The following is a 12,447-nucleotide window of genomic DNA, read 5'->3' on the forward strand; positions in this document are numbered from 1 at the left end:
TCAAACCGGCCAAAGAGACAAAGAAGATACCCTTGGATCCGGAGCACCCAGAGAGGTACGCTGTCGTAGGTGCAAACCTCGACAGCAAATAGGAAGGCGAGCTCGTTGATTTCCTCCGTGAGAATCGGGACATCTTCGCATGGTCCCCCAAAGACATGCTAGGTGTACCGACGGAATTCGCCGAGCATAAGTTACATGTCCGATCTGATGCAAAGCCAGTCAGGCAGCCCCTGCGCCGCCTATCAGAAGAGAATAGAAGAGTTTTCGGAGAAGAGATAGCCCGACTCCTAGCAGCCGGCTTCATTATGGAAGTGTTCTTTCCAGAATGGCTAGCAAATCCGGTCCTGGTACTGAAGAAGAACAAGCAGTGGTGAATGTGTATTGACTACACGAGCCTCAACAAGGCCTGCCCCAAGGACCCGTTTGCTCTACCAAGAATCGATCAGGTGATAGACTCCACAGCCGGATGCGAGCTATTGAGTTTTTTGGATGCATACTCAGGATATCACCAGATCAAGCTGAACCCGGCTGACAGACTGAAGACCGCCTTCATCACGCCGTTTGGAGCCTTCTGCTACCTCACCATGACGTTTGGCTTAAGGAATGCCGGCGCCACCTTTCAGCGTTGCATGCAGAAGTGCCTCCTCAAGCAGCTCGGCAGGAACGCCCACGTCTATGTGGACGACGTGGTGGTGAAAACGGAAAAGCGTGGAACACTGCTGGAAGACCTCAAGGAGACCTTTGAGAACATGCGCCAATTCCAGATCAAGCTCAATCCCGAGAAGTGTGTCTTCAGAGTACCAGCCGGCCAGCTCCTTGGCTTCCTAGTCTCTGAACGCGGCATAGAATGCAACCCTGTAAAGATCAACACCATTGAGAGAATGGAGGTACCCAGCCGACTGCTGGATGTGCAAAAGTTCACCGGCTGCTTGGCGTCCATCAGCCGATTCATCAGTCGGCTGGGCGAGAAAGCTCTCCCCTTATACCAACTCATGAAGAAGACCACTTTTTTTGAGTGGAACCATAAGGCGGGCGAAGCTTTTCTCCAGTTGAAGAAGATGCTGACTACTCCACCCGTCCTGGCGGCTCCGACTCCCAAGGAACCTATGCTCCTGTACATCGCCGCCACCAGCCGGGTAGTCAGCACGGTCATTGTAGTGGAACGCAAGGAGGAAGGCAAGGCACTACCTATCCAGAGACCGGTATATTACCTGAGTGAAGTACTATCGACCTCCAAGCAGAACTACCCCCACTACCAGAAGATGTGCTATGGCGTACACTTTACTGCCAAGAAATTGAAGCCTTACTTTCAAGAGCATCCAATCACGATGGTCTGCACGGCCCCGCTTGCCGAGATCATTGGTAGCCGAGATGCTTCTGGCCGAGTGGCCGAGTGGGCCATAGAGCTGGCTCCCTACACCATCCACTACCAGCCCCGCACCGCTATCAAGTCACAAGCACTGGCCGACTTCCTCGTCGACTGGGCAGAGACCCAGTACCTACCTCCAGCGCCTGACTCCACCCATTGGCGGATGCATTTCGACGGCTCCAAGATGCGCACCGGCTTGGGAGCCGGCGTCATCCTCACCTCTCCTAAAGGCGACAAGCTCAAATATGCACTGCAAATCCATTTTGCCGCCTCCAACAACGTCGCCGAGTACGAGGTGCTCATTCACGGGCTCCGACTTTCCAAAGAACTTGGCATCCGCCGGATCTTGTGTTATGGCAACTCGGACTTAGTGGTCCAGCAGTCATCTGGCGACTAGGCCGCGAAAGATGCAAACATGGCGAGTTATTGTTTCCTCGTGCAGCAACTCAGCGGGTATTTTGAAGGGTGCGAGTTCCTCCATGTGCCAAGAAACGACAACGACCAAGTAGATGCCTTGGCATGAATCGGCTCTACCCGCCAAGCAATACCATCCGGCGTCGCCCTTCAATACCTCCTCAAGCCGTCTGTCAAGCCTTCACCAGAATCAGACTCCATCTTTGTGCCGGCTCCTCCCGAAGATGTCGGATCTGACTCCAGAGCCCCGGCAGACGGTATGGGGATTTTGGCAGATGGCTCCAAAGCCGCCACAGTCGAACCCGGCCCGAGGATTGCGGCGGCGGACTCGAAGACTCCAGAACTCGACCCAAGGGCCGCGCCAGTCGGCCTGGGGACTTCATTAACCCAGCAAGCGGTAGTTGACTCCAACCCGCCGCCTCCCAGCCCAACCGCCCTCGTCCAAGTCGCAGTTCTGGCAGTCGAAGAAATAGCAGCACCCTCATGGGCCCAGCCCATCCTCAAATTCCTGGTGAGCAAAGAGCTGCCGACTGATGAGACCTCAGCTCGGCAAATACAACACCGAGCGGTAGCCTACACCATAATCAACAAAGAGCTGGTCAGGCGCAGTGTCACTGGTGTCTACCAGCGCTGCGTAGAGCCAGAGCAAGGCCAAGCAATTCTCAAAGACATCCATCAAGGCGAGTGCAGCCACCATGCGGCTTCAAGAGCACTCGTCGCCAAAGCCTTTCGACACGGTTTCTTCTGGCCGACTGCCTTAGAAGAGGCCAAGGAGTTGGTCCAAAATGCAAAGGGTGCCAGAAGTTCAGCTCCAAGCCGCACCAGCCGGCTTCTGGACTCAAGACCATCCCCATTGCCTGGCCTTTCGCAGTTTGGGGTCTAGACATGGTGGGACCATTCAAGACAGCACGAGGTGGCTTAACTCACTTACTTGTCGCAGTGGACAAGTTCACCAAGTGGACAGAAGCGAAGCCAATCAAGAAGCTGAACGGTCCGACTGCCGTGACTTTCATCTCCGATATCACAACTCGGTACGGCATACCACACAACATCATCATCGACAACGGCACAAATTTTGCCAAAGGCGGCTTGGCCCGTTTTTATGCAACACAGGGCATCCGACTGGACCTAGCGTCCATCGCCCATCCACAGCCAAACGGCCAGGTGAAGTGAGCAAACGGCCTCATCCTGTCCGGCATCAAACCCCGGCTGATCGAGCCTCTGGAGCGCTCGGCTGGCTACTGGCTCGATGAGCTACCAGCCGTCCTCTGGAGTCTGCACACGACTCCAAACAAGTCAACCAGCTTCACACCTTTCTTCCTCGTCTACGGTGCCGAAGCCATCATCCCAACGGACATAGAGTTCGACTCCCCACGAGTCACCATGTACACCAAGGAGGAAGCAGAAGAAGCACGACAAGACGTCGTCGATCTGCTGGAAGAGGGCCGGCTGTTGGCACTCAGCCGGTCCAGCATCTACCAGCAGAGCCTACGCCGATACCACAATAGGAAGGTCAAGCCAAGATCTTTCCAAGAAGGCGACCTTGTGCTTCGATTGATCCAGCGAACAGCCGGCCAGCACAAGTTGTCGGCACCTTAGGAAGGCCCTTTCATCATCAGCAAGGTGCTCGGCAACGAATCCTACTACCTGATCGATGCTCAGAAGCCCCGAGCACGCAAGAGGGACGACTCCGGCAAGGAGACAGAGCGGCCATGGAATACAAATCTCCTCCGAAGATTTTACAGTTGATGCAGTATGTACCATGCTACCTTTTGTATTAAAGTACCAAGACTTCGGGCCCCCCGAGACGAGCTTAGGGATTTCCCTCTTTTGTCTGTACGATAAAAATCATGCCTACAAGTATGTTACTCTTTGTTATGCCGCTTGGCACCGGGCTCGACAAGTCGGCCCGGGGACTTGCCGCCTTGCACTGTGAAATGCTTCCTGCAGCCGAACAAGTAGTGTGTAACACCTAAACCGTCTCCTGTCAGAAGCCACAGCTCGCAGAGCGACTGTACGGTGGGCAGAAGTAAGGTAGAATGGGTGTTCGCATGAAAAATGGCTAAGGACTCGCATAAAACATAGCTCAAGACAGCTTCCAGCCCTTTTTCGCAAACCGACTCTCGAATGGTCGGATTGCCGCCTTCTATTCAACTTGCTCAAAAACTCTTAAAAATGGCTAAGTACTTGCCTTCCCAAAGTAGCCAAGCATTTGATCCAGCGGCTGTCCGATTGGCAAGGCAGGCAACTAAGAGAAAGCGGCAAAGGAAAAAAGCCAAAAGAGCAATGAGCAAGAAAAGATAGAACTCGGATAAATATATTTACATAACATAGGCCATTGGCCGAATCTTCGAGCAGAAGTTCAAAATACACCCTGTGGGTGGAATTGTGCGAATTAACAAGTTCTTCAAAGACTACTGAAGTAGATAAAATAAAGATAAAGCGGCAGCTTAGGAAGCAGCAGACGGATTCGGAGGGTCGGAGGAGGCGGCAGCGTCAGGCGTCGGGGCGGCCGGCTAGGTAGCCTCGGCTTGATCGCCTCTGGCGGCAGGCCGCTCGGTCGCACGCGGCTCCTTGCTGGAGGCGCGGTCGAGTTGAGGCTGGCCGTCTGCTCCGTCTTCTGGTGCCTCTGTCTCGCCTCCGTCCTCCGCCTCGCCTTCCTCCTCTACACTGGAGCCAATCACCTCCGCCGAGTCCTCGCCGTAGTCTGGGTTCATCCCAAACCACTCCGGCGGTACCTCCTCGCCGTCTTCAGACCGCTCGGGGACGAAGATGCTGGTGTCGGTGTACTCGGCGATCGCTGCAGCACGCTTAACGAAGGCGTCTTCTGCAGCTGCCAGCTCCGGCTGGGCCTCCGACCAAAGTGTGGCCAGCCAGTCTAGATCCAGCCCCGGATACCACGCCTTGACGAACTCCAAGGCCCGGCATGCTCCAGCTCGGGCCGAAGAACCCTTCCAGGCCTCAAGACGACCAGTCGGCCGTCAGGCTGGGGGTGCGCGGAGCCTGCATGTCCGGCCACAGGGCGGCAATGGCCTGGGCACCGACATGCTGAAGCCGGCGCAGCATTCGGTGAGTCGGCCGAAGGCGAGCCTCGATGCTCAAGATGTGCTCGTCAAGGGTTCGGGGGGCGTCGGCGGCAATCTCTGCGCCCTTCGCCCTCCGACCTTCACGGTCAGCCTCGCTGGCTTGGATGGCGGCCTACGAGTGCCCAGGAAAGAAGTCTGCCAAGACGGAAGAAACGAAGAAGCAAGTCAAAAACCAGGAGTCGGCACGACTTATAATCGGCAACTCGAAGAAAGAAAGTAAAGAAACTCACCATCAACGATGTCTTCAATCTCATGGAAGCCGGAGGCCAGCATCGCCTCCTTGTCAGACCAGGAGGAGCGCTCGCTCGCGAACTCGGCCAGGAGGGCGGTTTCCGTCTCTTCCGCCTCCCTCTGCGTCTTCGCAAGCAGCTCCCTCTGCTCTGCCAATTGAGTGGCCAGCAGATCGCACTCTGTCGCGAGCTTGCTGCACTCCTCCCCTTTGGCGCACAATGCGGAGTTGGCTTCGCTCAGCTGCTGTTGAAGAGCAGCGTTGGCTCCTGAAAAGAAGGAAGAAAGAAGGCGTTAAGTCATCAATAAAGAAGGTCGCCGGGGAGATCCGGCCCGACTGCTCAGCAGTCGGCCTGAATCTCGGTGACTACAGCCCACGGGTGCGCCAGCGCGCCCCCGCAAAGAAGAAAAAGGACTTACTCCGGCTCTCCGACAAATCGGTGGTCCACTTGCCCAGCTCTTCAACTTTACGGTTGAAGGCAGTGACGCGGAGGTTGTGGTAATCCTGCGTCAAGCGTTTCAGACAAAAAGTTAATACCCAGAGTTCCGGGCCGCCTGCTCAGCAACCAGCCCGAAACTCGGGGACTACACCCAGTGGGTGCGCTGGCGTGCCCCCACAGAGAGGAACAAGAAAACAAGGACCAAAGGAAAAAACATACCCGGACGGCTGCCCGCGATGCCAGGTACGCCTTGGTGCAATTCTGGAGAGCGTCGCCCTCAGCACGAAGCTTCGCCTGGACGGCCAGAAGCGCCTGGTCCAGCGGCCCTGTGCCGCCTCCTCGCACCCACCCAATGGGCGCGGCGCTCGTCGCTTCAGCGTCTGGGATCGCCGAGCTGGCGGTGCCGGCCTCCAGGGGGCGGGGTGCAGAAGTCGCCTTCTCCAGACGGTGGCGTGTTGGCAAGCCGACTTGGAGGAGTAACCTCGCCACGGTCTCGTCTTCGGTCGGCGGCACCAGAGGGTCCGCTGGCTGCTTGCCTTGCACGCTCTCAGACGGCGGCGGAGGCGGCGACGGAATGATCACATCCGGCGTAGAGGGGTCGCCGCCTTCCCTCTCCACGATGGGGTTCTCGCCCCCGGCTTCCCTAGTCTGCCCCGTGAACTCCGGAGGCGACAGCGTAGAGTTTAGCGGGGTGACGAACACCGCCGATTGGTGGCGTGCGGCCTCCTCAGCCTGCCGCTTCGTCGCGGCGGCGGCTTCGGCCTCCGCCAGTTTTTTCTTGGTGGAGGCCTCCGCCTTCTCCAGGCGAGCGGCCTCTTCTTCGTTGCGCTTCTCCTGCGCATTCCGCTCTGTCGCCTCCCGGAGTTCAGCAGCGGGGTCAATCCGCCGAGTGGTGGCGGACGTCTCCGCTGACCCCATGACGGAGGCGGTGGTGACCCTCTCAAGAGTGAGGGGAGCCCTGAAGCAAGGGAAATCAAGCAAGAGACTCAGACAAAGCCACAAAGAAAGAATGAAGCATTGAGATAGGATACTCATGCGGAGACCAATGGCGGCTTCTTCACTTCCTTACGGAAGCGGATGGCCTTCGCAACTGCCTCGTCCCGCCGGGTCGCCGCAGCCGAACCCTTGGGCTTCCTCGGCCGACTGCCGAACAAAGTCGGCATAGCCCTGCGCTTCTTCCCGCCGCCTGGAGCACCTGGCGCGGCAGAAGAGCCCGCGCCAGGCTGGCTGGCTCCTGGCCGATGGTGGGGGGCGACTTCTCCCTCGGCATCATCGTCAGGCCAGTCGGCGAAAGTGGCCGAAGGCCTGAAGTCGCCTGCTGCTCCTCCTCCTCCCTCGGCGTCGTCCTCCAGAGCCGCCGCCCCCAGATCGGGGTCGTCGACGTCGCTCTCCGCCCGTTTGGCAAGGAATTCGCGGGCCGGCCCCGAGGTGCCAGCTGGTGGATGGAGGAGGGGATTCTGACCAAAGCCGGCTGGTCAAAACAAACTCGGCGAGAAAGAAGACAATCCAAAGAAAGAAAGAAAAGGCAACTCACCACGGGCGGGGGGTTGGCGCGGGAGTACGCCTCCTTGCCGAACCGCCAATCCTCCAGGAGCTTGTTGTCCGAGAGGTAGTTCATCATGAAGGCCACCTCCTCGTGAGGCATGTCCTTGGTGCACATCCGACTCGGGTCGCGGTGCCCGCTCATTTGGCATATCGTATGGGGGCGGCCTTGGAGCGGGAGAACTCGGCGCGCCACGAAGGCGGCCAGCAGGTCTGGACTAGTCAAGCCCTCCGACTGCGTCAGCACTCGGAGTCGCATGATGGCGCCGGCTCCCGCAGGCGTCAGCGACTTGGCCCGGTACGACCAGTTGTGCAGTCTCCCAGCCGGCGGGCCGGCTTCGAAAGCCGGCAGGTTGACCCAGTCACCCCTCGCGGAGACGCTCCTGACGTAGAAGTACGATCTCTGCCACATATTCACTGACTTTATCAGCGAGATGGAGGGGAAGGGGTTGTCGTCCCCCGACCTTTGCATGGCGATGAAAGCGCCGCATTGAGCCGGCACGCCTGCAGCCTGGGTGCCGAGCTTGGAGAAGAAGAACTCCTCCCAGAGCTCGAGGGTGGGGAGGACTCCGAGGAAGCCTTCGCACAAGGCCACGAAGGCGGACAGTAGCACCACCGTGTTTGGCGTGAGGTGGTGCGGCTGGAGGCTGTAGAACTCCAGAAAGGAGCGGAAGAAGCTGCTCGCCGGCAGCCCCAACCCGCGCAGCCAGTGTGAGTGGAAGATGACCCGCTCGCCCTCTTGCAGCGCGGGGGAAATCTCCCCCCTCGGCGCAAGACGCACCCGCATGTGATCCTCGCCGGGGAGCCGGTGAGTCTTGCGGAGGAACTCGATGTGGTCGTCGTGAACTTCGGAGCCGTCCCAGGTGCCGGAGCGCACCGGGGGAGGCGCGGCGACAGAGGAAGAGCTCATCGCGAGCTGATCGCCGCGGTGTTCGTCGAAGCTTGGGCACGCGGCGGTGCGAAGAAGAAGAAGAAGGAGGAGAGCGAGGGGCGGTGAGAAGGAGGAGAGCGAGGAGTAGTGGGAAGGAGGGGCGCGTGTGCTCCGCCACGCCCCCATCTCTCCCCTACTTATAGCCTCGCGTGCTGCGAAGCTGAGGGGGCGGTCGTGGGATTTACTGCGCCCACGGCCCCATGACCCCCACGTTCCATGACAAAGTTACTGTGCCCAGTAACTCCATGGGAATCCCAACTGTCTGCCGGGGCCGCAGCGGATCCGCTCGGGCGCCGAGGCGCGGTAGTGGCGGGCCCCGCCTACAGGCATGTCCCGTCGCGCGCGTAGGCTGGCAGTATGGCCCAGCCACGTGTTATCGCATCATAGGCCTAGAACGGGCGGCGGCCCGGAGGCTTAGCCAGCACGCTACTTGGATCCCGCCGCGACGTTCGAAATATTGTGCGAGTCAGAGTTGGGCGAGTCCGACTCCTTCTAGCCGGCCCGGCAGAAGTCAACCAAGAACCATGTGTTGAGCACCCGGAAAGAGAAACTGATGAGGCTTCTCGGCCGATCGTCCGCGGCGCCTCACCAGCTTCGGGGACTATTGTCGGAGTAATGGGCCACGGGTAGGCCAACCCAAGCCCCAGAACCTTTCAAGACATCGGGGCAGGCTGCGCCCCTCAAGACCCCAGGACGAAGAGCCGCCTTCGAGAAGTCGACGGAAAGATGGCCGACTGACCACTCACGGCTGAGTCCTAGGGACGACTTCAGGGAAAGCCGACTCCTGACTGGCGACTTCCAGAGAAGCCGGCTTTGGGGAGTCGGCCTGCGACTCCAACAAACCCCATGACATCATCAAGTGGGACGGGGCAGGGGAGTGGCTACAGTGAAGCCCACTCCCGCCCCTTACCAAGGGCAGGCATGGCCACAGCACGCCGTACCCCGGAAGATCTCCGTGTGGCATGGCACTGTTGCCATGCCGGCCTTGACATCAGCACCGCAGGACCAAATCCTGCACCCATGACGCCTTGTCTGTGCGGCACAGAGGCAGCGGGTCCCACCAGTCAGTGAGACCCCAGGAGACGGCAAGAGGACCACCAGTCGGACCCGTCGGGAGCCGGCCCTGGGGAGTCGGTCGAGCCCTCCCCCGGGGCCCAGGCGCCATTAATCAAGATGTGATGGAAAGTGGCAATAGTGATCGCCCGCCAGGCGGCGGGGCTGTTGCCACGACCCCATGATCAAGCCCGCATCATCAGAAGCACGGCTACAGTAATCAGCAGCCGGCAAGACCCGCCCGCGGCGGACGCGGCTTGTCGGCTCTGTGCCAGGCCAGTCGGTGGGGCCACCAGTCGGCGGGCCCCAGCAGTCGGCGGGGAAGACGGAGGCCAAAGGCGCTGACGGTTGGGCCCGCGTCCAGCCGGATTACCATTGTACCCCTGGGGTGTAGGCCTATATAAACCCCCAGGGCACCCATGCAAAGGGTGGGAACCCATTAGCTCTAGACCAGATCATATAGGAGGGAGAGAGCTAGCCTTGCCTTCTCCTACCTCCAGAAAACAGCTCAAGGAGCAATCGTGTAAACACTTGGCCATAGTGATCATGCGGAGACCCCGCAGAGCAGCAGTAGGGGTATTATCTCCCCGGAGAGCCCTGAAGCTGGGTAAGATTCGTCGGCGTGCATGTCTTCGCCTCATCCCGTTTCCAGGCACCGGCGACGTTCTACTCGCCCCCACCATGATAAGTCATCCTTTGGCATATGTCGCACCTAACCCCCGACACCGGTAACACCTCATATCACTTTGCAGCCTCACGCATGGTATCCCCACGGGTGTCGCCTTACCATGGCCCGAGACCGTTTGCGCCTTTTGGCTCACGTATATGATAGTGTCGCTAGCATCCATATGACAGAGAACCCGGGCCGACGTGGCTAGTCGTGAACCCAAAGCGGCACTAACCTATGGGGACAGGCATACATGAATCACATCGAGCATGTCGGTCATCACCGAGTGAATCCGGGCTGTAGCACTGGGCTAACAGGACTCCGGGGAACCCGGGCTGTAGCAGGCTAGGCAGGACTCCGGATGTCACCGCGTGACATTTCCCCGAAGGGACAGACACAGGAATGAAGTGAAACACATGCCGGCCAGTCAAGTGTCCTAAGAGTAGTGTTGGGCTAGCAGGACTCCGGTGAACCGGGCTGTAGCGGACTACTATGGCTCATGGAAGCACTAGACTACATTTCCCCATAAGAGAGGCTGCCAAGGATAAACAACTAGATTGTCGGATCCCACACATACCAAGCATTTCAATCATACACACAATATGCTCGATATGTGTAAATACAACATGGCATCACAACATAACTCTACGACTCAAGTATTTATTCATTAGGCTCCGAGGAGCGAGATATTACAAACATGGGTCTCATGACCCAACAATCATAGCATACAAATCAAAGCACATGCGGAAGCTTAACATGTCTGAGTACAGACATCTACAAATAAAAAAGGCTAAGAAGCCTGACTATCTACCAGATCCTGTCGAGGGCACAAGATCGTAGCTCAGGTATCAAGCTAAACGTCGAAGTCCACGAGGAACTACTAGTGAGACTGAAGTCTCTCTGCAAAACATAAATTAAGCAAACGTGAGTACAAAAGTACTCAGCAAGACTTACATCAGAACTAGCTACATATGCATCGGCATCAACAAATAGATGGTGGGGTTTAACTGCAGCAAGCCTGCTTTGACTCAGTGGCTAACCTGAACTACAATTGTAAGCAACTCTTTTGAGGTGGCGCACACGAGTCCACATATTCACCATATCAATACACCACTATGGATCCGCTACCGTCTACCTACGAGAATGCCATCCATAGCACTCACGCTTATCTTGCGCATTTTAGAGTATCCACTTCCACTTGTCTATGAACTGTTATAGGCAATCCAGAAGTCCTTTACCACGGACGCGGCTATTCGAATAGTTTTATACCCTGTAGGGGTGTACTTCGTCACACATGTTTCCACCACTTAGCGTCTGCACACGACATGTGCTCGGCAGACTTCAAGCGAAAGCCGACGTGGGTGTAGACCACGACCTAACTAACCGCACAAGTCTCTAGTCCAGGTTTATCGCCTATTCGGGTTCCATCCGCAAGGAAATCCGGCTGGGGTGTCCTCAACGGCCCCAAACAATGTGTATAGGGTCCCGAGACGCCAAACGGGCGCCCGGCATACCCGGCCACGGTGTATCTACCGCATCATAGCCCACCCCTAGGGTCAGCGCTACGCACGGCCGCCAACACATAACCTATAAACACCAGAAACTATTTGCAACTCCTGGACAGAGGACGAGAGGGGTCAGTAAGTCAAGCGGGGTCATATTTCAGGGCCCAATGTGTGGTAGTAGTTGTTTCATGGATCACAAACACAGAACTCAGTTCCTAAGGACGGCTTCAATGAAACAACCCACCATGTACTCCTACATGGCCTCTCATCGATACCTTTACCAAATCATGTTCACACACTTAGCTCTCAATAGTAGGACAGTTCACACACCTCCGATTCATCCCCGATGAATCAGACCTGACACAACTCTATGCAATAGCAGGCATGACAAACAAGCATGAATGAGTACGCACATCAGGGCTCAAAAAACTCCTACTCATGCTAGTGGGTTTCATCTAATTACTGTGGCAATGACAGGTCATGCAGAGGAAAGGGGTTCAGCTACCGCAGCATGTAACAGTTGAAACGGTGTTGTCCTAATACAGTAAAAGAGAGCAGGAGAAAGAGAGGGGGATTGTATCGGAATGAACAAGGGTGTTTTGCTTGCCTGGCACTTCTGAAGATAGTATAGCTCTTCATCGGTGTCATCGAACTCACCGTCGAAACCACGTCTATCGAGAGGGGGCAACTTCCGGCAATAAAGAAGGAAACACAATCAATGCAATGCAACAATATGATGCATGCTCATGACATGGCAATATGATGTTGATTTAACTAATGCAACTAGCAACCATATTAAATGAAGTTGGTTTGAACCCTAGGTTGAAATTCAAACCCTACATGTGCTTTCTTAAATGCCATTTAATTGAATTGTCCTAAACAGAGGATATAAGTTTCTCTAACATGCATGCAAATGCCATAAATAGATTCTTTGGATTTTTCTGATCATTTTTCATATATAATTTATTTCATTCTGAGCTACGGTTGATTTTCTATGAATTTTTGAAGTTTTAAACATTTTCAGGAATTTTCTGAATTATAATTAATCCAGAAAATGAGTTATGGCGTCAGCACTATGTCACTATGACGTCAGCAGGTCAACTGACCCGGTCCAGGTCAAACCTGACCAGTGGGGTCGGCACGTCAGTGACACAATTAACTAACAGGGTTAATTAAATCTAACTAATCAAATTAACAGCCACTGGGCCCACT

Source organism: Triticum aestivum, chromosome 2A (assembly GCF_018294505.1).
Source record: "Triticum aestivum cultivar Chinese Spring chromosome 2A, IWGSC CS RefSeq v2.1, whole genome shotgun sequence".
Lineage (NCBI taxonomy): Eukaryota > Viridiplantae > Streptophyta > Magnoliopsida > Poales > Poaceae > Triticum > Triticum aestivum.